Below are 14,037 nucleotides of genomic sequence, written 5' to 3'. Positions count from 1 at the left end.
TATGAACAAGAAAACGAAAGAAAATTACAAATGTTTCAAAATAATGCGCTCAGATCTGCCCTTAATATACCAAGATCTCATCACATATCAGCTGCCAGACGTAACTCCCAACGGCTATAGTCAAGAACAGAATTTTGTTTAAAACGCTATCGCTCACCCACAAATGCCTGTCCAACTCAGCACCCAAATACCTGACATGCAAATTTACTAAAAGTCAATCAGAGCGACCTACCGGATTGTCACAACAACACTGCCTCAGAGTCCCTAGATTTAAACTACAGAAGTCAGGGGGCAGCAGCTTCCCGGTTTTAGCATCAAAACTGTGGAACTCCCTACCTTTAGAGTTAAGAGCAGAACCTTCATTTTCCTGCTTCTGAATAAAAGCAAAAAAATGGCCCCTCGCCCAGGAGATGCCATAAATGTCCGTTCCTCCTGCTTATTTGTAATTAACAGTCAACTCTGTAATCACTGCCACTGGTGTAATTGTACATATGATGTATATAACTTCTACACTCTACCTGTATATTTGATGTCGCCACTTCACATTGCTGCATGTTTGTACATAACTTATGTATGTAAATTACGGTATTTGCATACCACTCACATTGCAACTATGTACTGTAACCTTTTAACTTTGTAACCATACGCAATGCACCCAGATACCTGAGGGTTAGGTGTGCCATATAAATAAACAAATCAAATCAAATCCCCCTCTGTGGCTCTCTTGCTTCACGTCCTTCCTCATGGAACACCGTCATGGTGTGCAAGTCCCTTCTCTCATTAGGCTGAGAATGATCATAAAGACTAATTCTCAGGATTGGTTCCTGTATTCCCTCATTGGTTCCTGCGTTCCCTCATTTCACAGGCCTCAAGAAAACGGCCCTGTCCCAGTTTCCCCTCCTTTCTCTGGTGCATTTCCTCTACCCTCTTGAAAAACCCAATTACTGGTCCTCCTTCTGTCCCCTTTTCTGATTGGCCAGCTAACTATCGGTCATGGCAGGGAGCGAGGGTTTAAAACACTCCTTAACCAATTAGAAGTCAGACAGAAGTGTCTTCAATGCTACCCATGCATGCACAGCCCTCGTGAGTTCTGCAGTGATCTCTATCTGTGCCTCTGGTCTACTATGGTAGATGGAACTGAAGAAGGGGGGGGGCAGTGGGACTTTTTGTGTGCACAATCGGCCACCAAGGCTAAAACAGCCTTTTGGTTGATCACAACATCAAAGCAAAGTTTATTTAGCTCTGGTGTTACTGCAGTGAAACTAACGGCTTGGAATGCTCAATCTCTCACTGTGGATATTGTTGTGTAAGTGGGTGTCTCCTGCACATAAGCTTGGCTGGCACAGCAAGATTATTGGATCCACTTCCGATTATTGTCTTTCCTATATTCTACACCAGCAAAAAGTACTCATTCTCCGAACGGGTTCTGTGGACAGACATAATAACACGCTCATCAATTGTTGAAAATCAATGATCCTGTAGGTCACTGTTCTGGTTCGCTTATTGCTTAATGTGCTTTGCACCCTGAAGTAAACTGCACTGAGAATGGGCCCATGTGGCTGGCTGTCATGCCCCGTAGCAGACGTTATGGGGAGGCGAGTGTTGGTGTGCTGCTGCATACTGGGACCTTCACTGCTCTCTCCCCACCTGTCACCTGAAGGGGCGTGGTGCCGTTTGTTGTTTGGCATTTCGGTGCAAATATCTTAGAAACTGTGCATTTTACTGCCTTGGAACATGGTTTTCAAGGTTCCATCAGGACCTCGAGTTGTGCTCCTCATGTCGAGACCAGTCCTTCTATGACTACATTGATGTTTTGCCGATTTCAGGCAACCATCTCATGTGTGAAGGTTCTGAAATACGGGGAAAGAGGTGGGGTGTCCAAATGGCATGTAGCCAGTAATGTCCAGAGGTTCCTAACAGGTAACTATGCACCATTTGGTGCAGATTGGTGAAACGGTGTGGAATTGTATAAGGAACAATGCTTCACCAAGCCAGAAACCCACAAAACGTTTGGACTTTTAATAATATAAAGTAAAGAGGTTGGCTCAGGTAAGGCGTTTATCCCACACATAGATGCATAGAGAACCACTTCACAGCACCCCCAGAGTCTACCCGCCCTCTGTCGATGGTTTTTACAATGCGACTATGAAACATACACAAGCAATGTTTGCCTTCTTTTGTTAATGTCAATTAGACAATTTGGAGGCCTCTGCTTGCTCCTGCACAGTTTTACCCATACTAATGATGTTCTTTATGTTACTTTAGTAGCACCTTTTACCCATTTTCTTTCTGGATGTTGCTGCTCCCAAACAAATCATTCCTGTTTCTTGTTGCTTTTTAGGTGAGCTACAGAAGTGTTGTCTGATAATGGAGAACCTGCGTGAGTTATGCAAATGTATGAAATGATCTTCTGTTTCTTCCAGAACTCCTGCTTTGAAATATTCTGTCGGTATTTAGGTGAAAAGGTTACCTGTCCAGTTGTCTCCTTCACCAGCTCCTAATCCCCTTTTATAAGGTCATTGTTCGAACCATGCACTCTTCAGCCTTTTCAATGGGTATACATGTAACAGGCGGTTTGGGCTGTACTCCTCTGAGTAGTTTTGAAAGCATCTGCTTTGAGTAATAGGGTTCCACCTGTGAAAAAGTGCACATTTTCTGATTTATCAAGAAGCGAAATTGTCCCTTTTTTGATAAAGAAATTGGTTATACTTTTCTCAAAGAAAGGCAAATGTGTTTTATATTTTCCACACAAATGTACTTTGGTAGAAAACTATTACACACCAAGTGTGTAATATTTTGCTCATTTTATTGCAAGCAAAAGTTGTAACAGCAAAGTGGGTGTTTTGCTTTGAGTCAATCCTGACTCCTATGTCTAGGTAAGAGTAGGTTAGGGGTTAACTGGTTTTCCATGAAGGTGCTGTCTTGTTAAAAAAATATGACTGAGTTTGTACCACAGTGTTTCATTTGAATGTGAGGGAGAACACAGCAAAAGTGCAGCGAATTATGAGAAAAACAAGTTACCGCCTTAAAAGATTGCAGCATGGACTGAGTAAAAAAATGACAGGAAACAATACATTTCCTTCATCCACAAAAGAAGGTTTGGTAGAGTCAGGATACTTTTCACTCATGTTTGAGAAATTCTCAAGCAAAAGTTAATTTTCTGTATTTTGATAAATGAAAATAAGTGGACTGGAAAGTTGAAACCTTATGCAAGTGTTTTTTATGCTAGGCTGCCAGAGATATCTCACAGAGAAATGAATTTGCGAATTATTTTCCAGCCAAATAACATTTGTGAATTTGTATTTCACTGAAAGTGAATTTGTTAAACTGTTTACAGTCGAAAATCAATTTGTGATTTGTATTACAGGAAGTATTCATTTGCAGATTTTTTACCTGCAAAATAAATAACAAACTCAGTATGCGATTTGCCACTTGGTAATGTGAGAAATTCTCCAGCAAGCATTAATGTGTGGTTCTTAAAACTTACAAGGCATGCTTTTGTGTATTCAAGTCCCTGAAATTTCCCTGAATACATTCTTTGAACTCTTTTTACCCAATTGTTCCATTTATACGAAATATGCTGAATTTTGTGTGGAACTTCGTAATTTCGCACACCCATAGTTTTGAGCACCCTTTTGGCCCTCATTAACATTCACGAGATCAATTTCCATGCAAGGATTCTGACTGCATGCACATTTATGTTATGGATATTAATCATGGATATCCAGAAACCCCAACACGTTTGTAGCCCTCAAGGCCTAGAGTTTGACACCCCTGATTCATATAAAGGGCTGGCCCTGGAGAAACGACAAACGATGTGATTTGTCAAGGAGTATAAAACCTAGAGTGAGGATTGATGCCTCAATAACAGCCTGTTGCATTTACATGCAGAGGAGAAGACTGTTCAAGCACGGATATCAGAACTTTGTTTTTTATTCATGTATAAAAGGAGACCTATTGTATAGAAAGTTTTATTTATAAACAAAAATAAACACAAATTCAACATTTTAAAAAGTAGAAAAAATGGATTGGATGTTGCGAAGGGAAGGGAGGGCTACATACTTTATTTTTAACAATGAAGCATTATTATAGGAAAAAACTCTTGCAAACATTTGATTAGAGTGATTTTTACCAGTACCAGTTGAGGGTAGAGCATCATCCCTTCACTCTGCTAAAACAGCCAGATTAGTTAGTAGTGGCGCTCTAACTACTCTTTCTTTTGGACAGTTTTTAAACGTATGTTTCTTGCTAAATAGATTAATACAACCGCCTCCGCGCATTTGGAAAGTTAAAGGATAAGCTACACACACAATGGCGCAGATCTACCAAAAATGGCTTTAAGCCCAGTATGCATCCTTTTACTCTTATTACAGCACTTGCTGTGGGTATATCCTCAGATTAGCAAATATTATTTTCCATTGTGTGTTTGCTTGAGCCTAACCTGTGTTTAGTGGATCAGTTCCGCATCCCGCTGACCTTTGATCATACCACGGAGACAATGCCATGTGCCTTTGCCCTTCCCTTGGAGGCATATGACTCAAACCCAGATTTTCACCATGGCAACATCGAGCGTTGCCACTGGTGCATGGTGCCGTCGCAGTCAATAAGTCCACTGCTCTACTTTTAGCTGCCCGAGCCTAAAGTCCAGTTTGAGAATATTGATCTTCCAAAGGTGGACTAGCTCATAGATTTAAAATAATTAACAGCAGTATTTTATCATTTCATAAAGAAATGCCAAGTTTGCATTCTGCATCTCAGAGGTGACATGTGATTTTGTATGGTGTCCCACCCGCATTCCTACTTACAGTGTGTTTGGCCTATTAACATACAGTTTTGTGACCTGATTTTTAGGTCTAATGGTTGAGAGTTTTAGCTCTCTCACAGACTCATGGAATGTGTACATGTTTTTTGTTGGAAGCAGACCTTGCTCAGAAGCAATGGCGCTGTGTGCAAAGTGCCCTTCTACATACCCTTCTTGCTGTAAATCTTGCTGTCAATAAGCTGTTCGGTGTGCATGTAATTTTTCTTCCATCCTTACTTTGCTCTCTGGCTGGCCAGTTGTGTCTTGTTTTTGTCATTGGTGGGGGCCGAGGTAACACTGTGTGTGTTTTTGCCAATTAAGTTGCATCCACTTGGAAGGCCATTATGAAAGCAAACATTTATGTTATATTTTATATATTTATAAGTTTTATAGGCGTGAAACTAGTCCAAATTGGGCACTGGAGCACTACAACGTATAACGTGTTATACAATGATACACAAGGAAGCTCACAGCTCATACCTATCACAGGTTGCTACAACACAGACGCTAACAACCTCAACAAAACGTACCGTGCCATCCAGACCTGGATAGCACAAAATGAATTATGCCTTAACAATGACAAGACTGAGTTAATCCTAATAGGTACTAAATCAAAGCTAAATAACCTACCAAATCAATTTAAATCCTTCAACATTGATGGTAATACTTTAAATGTCACCAATGAAATAAAAACACTGGGGGTCTACATTGACTCCTCCCTCACCCTAACCAGACAGGTCAATGCAATTGTCTCATTGGCAGCCTACACATCTAAACTTATTAGATCTAGCAGACCCTTCCTTTTGGCAGAGAACATCATTACCTAGCAAGAGCATTGATCCTCTCGAGGACAGATTACTGTAATTCTCTATTTGCAGAGGCCAGTACTAGAAACATCAAAAAACTTAAAAAGTAAAAAATAATGCTATCAGAGCCACATTGAATATATCTAAGAATGAGCACATCCCATCAACCAGACGACACATCCATTGGCTTCCGATCCAAGATAGGATCACATTTAAAATCCTTACTCTCACCCACAAATGTCTGGCCAACAATGCACCAGTTTATCTCAGCAAACAAATTGTCAAAACTCAAACCAATAGAGCCACTCGAGCTTCATATGCTAACCTCATCGCTATACCGAGATTTAACAGACAGAAAGCAGGTGGGCCCAGTTTCCCATTAGTAGCTGCCAAATTGTGGAACACCTTGCCACCACAACTAAGAAACGACCCATCCCTCTGGTCATTTAGAAAAAGTCTGAAAACCAGTCTCTTCAGTCTAGACACCCAACAATGAAACATCAGGCCCTGGTTAGACAGTCCACTCCGAACTAAATGTCCAATCCTTCAAAAAAGTCTAGTAGGTTCACCTATCGAATCATCGATGTCTACAAACAATGAGTACCATTTTCCATCGCAAAGCTCTGTTCTGTATAACTGTATTTCTGCACACTGTTGATTATACACTGTAATGTAATTGTACCTGTTCAAGCACCTTCCTGTAACCAATCTCTTAAGTTCAAGCACCTCAATGCCCCTGGGTTACGTGCTCTTCATAAATGCTAAAAATAAATAAATAAACAACAATACAACCATATATAAATACAGAAAATAAAAAGTAAAACGCCCCTTGTTCAACAAAAACAATTCAATTTTTTAGCTAATAACAGTTAGGTTTTCAAATGCTTCATAAAAGGCAGGGTGGATGGGCTTAAACGTAACGCTACTGGAAGGAGGCTCCAAAAAATCAGGGCATAATAGCAAACACTCGGTTTACATGTCTTTTGTTGCCTAGCTTTTGGAAATGTCCAGTCTCAATGCTTAAGCACTACGGGTAGAGCGTAACAATCTAGACACCTGCAGCTTCTCCGCCAGTTATACGGTCTTCCTCAAATATAAGGGCTTCGGAATTACACAAGCAACTTTAAAGACAATAGGTGCTTCTATGAGAAGCCAGTGCAGTTGGTGTAAAATGGGGATAATATGGCCACACTTCCTCCTTCTATTGATCTGCTTTGCTGCTGCATGAAACAAAGTATGTAAGGGCAAGAATGCCACTTTAGAAAGCCCCATTCACAGAGCATTCCCTCCATACATGTGCAAGGGTTTATAGTCATAATGTCGAAAAAAAATGTCGACAAACAAAAATGTCGGAAAAAAATGTCGAAAACAATAATGTCGACATCCTATACATATAATGTAAAAAGTCATTTTTTAGAAAAAAAAATGTCGACAAAAAAATGTCAATTAGAACTATCAACACCTCACCCAACACCCCCCTGCCACCCTCCCACACCCCCCACCACCACCCTCTCACCCCTCATACTCAACACATTCTATATTTTTTCAATAAATAAATAAACAAAAAGAGTATCATTTACTATGGGGGGTCCCCCCAACCCCCCCTCACCCAACACCCCCATGCCACCCCCCACACCTCCCCAACCACCCTCTCACCCTCATTCTCAACACATAGTAATTATATATTTATTTATTTATTCAATAATTAAATAAATAAAAAGAGTATCATTTACTATGGGGGTGTCCACCCCAATCCCCCTCACCCAACACCCCCTGCCACCCCCCACACCCCCCACCACCCTCTCACCCCTCATACTCAACACATCTTGGTTATATATATTTATTTATTCATACAATAAATAGGAAATTTCGAATAAATATCGAAAAAATGTCGACATTATTGTTTGTCGACATTATTTTTTTCGACATTTATTTTTCGAAATTTTGACTGTCGACATTTTTACTGTCGAAATTATGACTGCCCACCATGTGCAAGATGCCCATAGATTATGCAATACATCAAAATAGATTTACTGCGATAAAAGGCTTCGTTTTACTTAATTGGCGGAGTTAAAAATAAGCCACTTGTTTACACATGGGTATTAAAGTTTAATTGTGAATCCAAATAAAAACCCAGAGATTTTGCAGCAAAATAGATTTTAGGATTAAATGATTTTAATTACTTAGTGCTCAACTAGTCTTATGTTTGAGCTTCATTTTTCCCCAAAGAAATCAGAAGAAATTCTGTCTTCTGGGGATTTCATTTTAAGGTAACCAACGGCATCCAAGATTCAATGCATCTGAGAAATTGCTCTGAGTCAGGGTTGTCCAACATACGGCCCGCGGGCCACAATGCGGCCCTCCAAGCCATTTTATGTGGCCCGCGAGGCCGTATGTTGAACAACTCTTGAGTAAAAAAAAAAAAAAAAAAAAAATTTTTAAAAAAAGTGTGCCTGTGCGTGAAACTGTAACTTCCTCTGTTGACCCCATGGGGTCAACAGAGGTAATTACAGTCCTAAGCCACGACGTGTTCATTTGTTTATTTATGCAATGTTTGTCGGATATCCGACAAACATTGCAGAAATAAATAAATTCATCAACCCCGCTGGCACATCAAAACGCTGGGCGCTTCTGCCAGCTGCGACCAGGGAGGCTGCAAAAGGAGCACCAGCGTACTGGTGCCTGCAGAAAAGGGAAATGGAATCTCATAAGGCCAGAGGGGGTGAGGAAACTACGGCAGCCTGGAGGGCCCGCACAGATGTCTGACTTTACCCAACCCCTCCGACACCTCTGTGTACCACTGCTGAAATGCTCCAGAGCCTTCCTAAAATCAACGTGGGCTTCATTTGGAAGCAGGAACACACGGGGCCACAACACATTGAGAGATAAGCGGCCGCAGGCAGAAACTGCAAACAATTGATGCCGCCAGGAGCATTGTGTGTTGGAACAGCAGAGGGAAAGCAGGTGTGACCCCTCGACACGGCAGGTCGTAAATTATACAACAACCACATTTTAAAGCGCATAGCCATCTGAAAAGAAGAAAGGGGAATACCGTGTGTACACAGCAAGCTGAAACCTCACTGGAACACCAGTTGCACGGCGGGCATACCCCATAGAGTTCTCTTGCGCCTGAGCCAGCACAAAGGGTGACTGAAAGACCCTACCCTTTTGGACATACTACGGTTGAGCAGCAACCTACACTTAATTATGGCAGATGGGGGAAAAATGTATAGAAATAAACACACGCATGCAGAACAAACGCATTTTCTATATCAGCTCAGGCACAATTGGAAGCAGGACGACACAGAGCTGAAAACATTGGGCGCAGGTTGGTGCACAGTTCATAACAGAGATCTGAATAAGAATAACAATGTGACCAACACATTTTTTGAACAAAACGCGGAGGAAGAATGCTGCCCCGACTCAAACCACAAGCGGCGGGGAAAAGGAACACCAAGGGCTAGCGCACAATATGTTACCCTAGTAGTGCCCCAATAACACACTGCAACCTGCAAATGGGCCTCAGTGGACCACCTGCCAATGTTTCTGTAAGTTGCTTATGAAGGTTACACATATTTTATTGAGATCCACATGGGGGGTGGGGTGGGAGCTTGACATATCGCAGATGGGAGCCCCAGTCCCTTTGCCAATTCAGTCCTACACCTTGCTGTGATGTATGATATGATAGGTTATTTATAACGTGCTTAATACCCATGCAGCAGTGATCCCAATCATAAAAGTGAAACAGGCAAGCCCAACAGGTATAACTTATTTTCACTCTTTTGGTAGCGCAGTCTGAGGGCAGCCTATACCCTTCAGGAGAGGTGTAAGCTGATACAGTTGTAACACAAAAAACAATAGTACTGTGTTCCCAAAATACCTTAGTTCTTGTCTTTCGGATCTCAGCAGAGCCAGGCTTTTCAGCATCAGACCAGAAGTATGGGTGCCTTTGCGCTGGGCTGGGGTCAAATCGGAGAGCAGCAGCGATGGGCCCCAATGATGCAGTTCTGTTTGGCAGTGGTGCTGATTTGCGGGTAGAAAACGCTGGGAACAGTAGGCCGTGTCAAGTGGACGGCACTGGAAGACTCAGTGAGCTCTGGGCCCGGACAAGGGAATGCTTGCCTTTGGCGCTGTGCAGGCTCGGCTGACACAACACGGCATATGGTTATGGCAAAGATGTCAAAGCTTCAGCATTGTCATTGAGCAGAACTCTGAGATTCAGGGGTGGTGGAGCGTCGAGGTCCAGGATGATTATGATGGTGTCAATGGGGCCAGCGCTGAGCAGCTCCGCTCAGGAGGGCCATGGACCCGTGTGGGGCCGACAGGCCAGTGGGCAGACTGCAACCGGCCTGCTTGAGCCATCCTGCTATTTATACAAATTTCGGGCCGAGCAGGGCCTGATGGGAGAAAGGAACTGCGCTACAATCTGCTCTTCTGCTGGGCACTGCCTGCTGGAGCTTCCCCCAACCCCTGCCCTCTTGCATGCAACTCATACTTAGCTGGCAGGGGAGAATCTGATCTCAAGGGCAGATCTCCCAGGGTGCGGCTTACCCATTGCACATCGGATTTGCTGACCCCTGCTATGTTCCCAAATGCGGGATACACGACTGCATTATTTCTGGTAGTGGGGGACTGCGTTCGCGCTCTCCCCCCGATTTATTGGTGAAAGAAAAGGTAAAGTGTGCACTAGGCCTGCTAGGTTGCATACTTTAAGATTGTGCTCACATTGCGTTTCTTCAATTAGGTTCACCTTTCGGTGATCGCTTTTCCACATTTTATCTGTTGAATTGAATTATGCTTCTTTTATTACTACAGAAGTAATGTGTATTACAGAGATAAGCTGCCATATGTATTGGGCACACTGCACATGCTCAGGCAGCATCAATCATGCTTTGTACGGGACAATGCTGGCCTAAATTGGGAACAGCCAGCATAGACAAGCTGCTACAGAGGCATATTTTGGGTACAACAAGCATGACAATGTGTTACATCAGTGACAGTGCTGTCTTACACTGTGGACACAGTGATCATTAAAATGTGTTGTGTTGTAAAATGTTCTTTTCTGCTGTTGGTGACATGGAATTTTCATGTTCCTGTTTAGAACTGATTGTAAACTTATGGCTTTTTGGTCACCTTTTCTTCTGTAAAATTCACCTTTTCAACCCCATATTTGAAAAAAAATTCTTGGGGGGGAAACCCCCCCAAACCCTCCCTAGATCCTTGTAGCTACCTCGCTATGCTCGGTCGCCCCCACCATTTCTGAAAAATATTAACACATAGACACTGAAAGAAATCACAAGCAACTAACCTTTGATCACTGCCCATGACACCAAAAGCTATCTTTGGGACTGCATGGCTATCACTGCCTGTGATGCTATTGTGTCAAAGGTCACACAATATCGCTTTTTAATATACTGCTTTGGTTGAGGTTGTTGACTTTTGGCTCACCGGCCCACTGGGTGACAAAAAGTTAATACTTCGGCCCCACATTCAAAAAGGTTGGACAATCCTGCTCTGAGTGGTGGACAACAGTGAGGGATGATACTTTCAGATGCAATTGCACGTCATCCGCATTTGATGGATGGAGACCCCACCCTCAGTGCCCCAAAAGACTCTTCAGTGGCTCCATGTACATATTAAAAATGAGAGGTGATCAAATTGACCCCTGGGGTACTCCGCAGACTGCAGGCCAGGAGAGGGACCTTAAGGACTCCATAAAAAACAAACTGGCTTTTTCCAGTAAGGAAGGATAAAAAAAAAAAAAAAACTCAAGGACCATAACTCCCATATCCACCCACTGAGATAAGGTGGAATTGAGTGCCCCATGGTTCATCATATCATATAACACTTAGAGATCCGTGAGCACTCAGAGGCAAACTCTGCCCTCATCTGTTATCTACAAAGTATTGGTCACCACTTGGAGAGTTGCAGTCTCAAAACTGAAGCATGGTTGAAAACCTAGTTGATACAGGTGTAGTAGGTTCGTCTGATCTACATGAAGGTACACTTGTATAGCAACTGTCACAAACTGTCATGGACTTTCTGCGGTGTGGGGCCATTCAAGTTTTTATTTGTTCTTTATTCTCTGTGCCTATACCAATACATGCACTGATTGGGTATGTCCTTTCACAAGGCACCAAGAGCACCAGAGACAATCTGCTGCTTAAGCCCCATAATTCTATTACCCAGCCGGACCGTGATCAGTGCAGTTCACTGAGGCGTGGAGGTAATTGGCAGGCTGTAGCGGAACTGTCTGAATGGAAGTGGGAGTAGTGAGTATAGCAATGTGGAACCCCGCCATCCATAAAGAATCATCCATGAAGACAACTGAAATCTGACCTAATAAGGTGTACTTAGATGGGAATTTAAATGCTGAACACAAAGAAATAGGAAGACTATCCCAACTGCACTGGAACACCTCTGATACTGGAAACGCAGATACTTATTATTGATTAATGCAATTTTATACCAAGGAAAACTACCAAGAAAATGGTTTTGAATTGACACCGGACAAATGTTATGCGCAACAAATGTATGTGACAGAACCCGATGAACATATATGTATTGGCCACACTATGCTCACAATTGGGTAACTTAAAATACAAATGTTGTGCCTTGAGAAAGCCCAGGCAAGGGCGAAACAATTGCAAGTGCCTCCAAATAGGAGACTGTTGGCACCAAGTATAATCAGAAACTAAACTGATATTAAATCAAAATTTTAAATATAACTCAGGGCTCCAACTAATTATTGTCTTTGATTTGTGAAAGCCTAGGCGCACGATTCAAACCAAGCATTCCCGTACATTGTGAACCTTCTGAATGGGACTGCGTGCCCTACTTTGCTTTCCGGCCAAACTGAACATTCCGAGCAACACTGCAGCCGAATGCCATTTTGCAAATACTAGAAAATGTATAGTCAGACACAGAAGAATGGAAAAACAGAGTCTCCCTGCAAACCCACCGGATACCTTAAACATGTTTCAAAGGCAAAATGTAGGCAATAGTAGGAAGTGAACTAAAGCAAGACAACCATCACATTTTAACTAGTAAAAGTATAAATGACACATCATTTCTCCACGGGCCAAAATGACAATTTTGACAAAAATGTAGTTCAATGTTCATGTGCTGCAATCATCATGGTTGCTCGCAGTGTAGAGGGACGCCTGGAGTCAAGGCATTGAAGATGCTGGCATCTTTGATTGGGATCTTCGATGGGAGCTGAGGCCTGGCTCCACTGTTCGAGTTACTTTGTTTATCCATCCAATATGTCTGCAGTGTGTGTCTAGTGTTGCAATTCTTGCAGCTTGATGGTTGGGAGTTTCCCAAAGAATCATGGTGGATGTGCACTTGCTGACTGCCTACTATGAGACTCTGGAGCAGTACATACAGAAAGACATGTAGCTCACTTGCTCTTCTCCTACATAGTTCAACCGGTTTTTACAGGGCTGATCCTTAAAATGTTGTCAGATGCATGACTTTTCACTGGAGGTTCTTACCTGTCTAGTGTATTTCCTCCAGCACGGGATCAAGCCCTGGGCTGTTTTGCACACCTCTGCCTTTATCTTAGATACTGTGTCTTGCAACAGGGAAGGGTCGACCATACTTTCCATCGAGACGGAAGGAGGAGCTGTCCAATGCCTCAACCGGGTCATTTATTTAATGTGTAAGCAGCGCTCTTTTTCATATCATTGGAAGTTTGGTGACAAAATAGGAGAAACTTCTGGTCTTCCATGCCTGTATCACCAAAGAGATGGGTGAGCCAGGTAGGACGTAGGTCATCTATCGCCTAGTGGCTGGCTCAGGCGCGACTCATATTCCCAATCACTGTCCACCAAATAAACAAGGCGAGCTCGGCCTCCTTGGCCCTAAAAAACATTTTAACTAGCAGCATCCAGGAAGCGTCTGAGCAGACACATTGTGCAACTCCAAGCTGAAATAAGCCCAATGCAGCAACTTTTTGCAGCGTTTAATCCCGCTCCTTATCCCTGCCTCTTTGAAAGAAGGAAGTGTGCGTTTGTGGTCTCCTCTTTTCTGTAGCATCAAAGTGAAGGCTAGAAGGAAAAAATGCCAGCAGCGCCTACCTCAGAATTTCCAATGCCACCTGTGGACACATGAACCGAGTGCCTTTCTTCTTGCCTGTAGTAAATAGGCAGTTGCACTCATAGTTTGAGTTCTGTTTCTAGCAGCCGGGCCTGATGCGCCCACTAGGAACCCATATCTTAGGATGCCTGTTCCAGGGGGTAGAATGCTGAACCTTGCACTCTTCGGAAGCAGCCATAATGACTGCATGCCTACAGCAGTTGTTTTCAAGGCTTTACTTGATGCCCCGGAAGAATGGCTCACGGAAGGGGTTCTTCAATCACAGAAGCAGTGTCTGGGCACTCTTGAAGGGGCCTTCCCAAGACAATGTTTTAACAATCGCTGTGATTA

The 14,037-nt window shown here is 42.8% G+C and overlaps 1 protein-coding gene and 1 non-coding gene across 2 annotated transcripts in view; one reads left to right on the top strand and one right to left on the bottom strand.

The window, feature by feature from the left end:
* SLC39A8 (solute carrier family 39 member 8) overlaps positions 1-14,037 on the bottom strand; it is a 238,445-nt gene that overhangs the window by 163,330 nt on the left and 61,078 nt on the right. The window lies entirely within an intron of this gene.
* Positions 10,099-10,260, top strand: LOC138517231 (U1 spliceosomal RNA). Its single transcript, XR_011282442.1, has one exon. It is a non-coding gene; the product is annotated as a U1 spliceosomal RNA (small nuclear RNA).

The sequence above is a fragment of the Ambystoma mexicanum genome, chromosome 6q (assembly GCF_040938575.1).
Source record: "Ambystoma mexicanum isolate Mex_15411 chromosome 6q, UKY_AmexF1_1, whole genome shotgun sequence".
Taxonomy (NCBI): domain Eukaryota; kingdom Metazoa; phylum Chordata; class Amphibia; order Caudata; family Ambystomatidae; genus Ambystoma; species Ambystoma mexicanum.
Note: the sequence above shows the minus strand (reverse complement) of the source record. Positions and strands in the feature narration are given on the sequence as shown.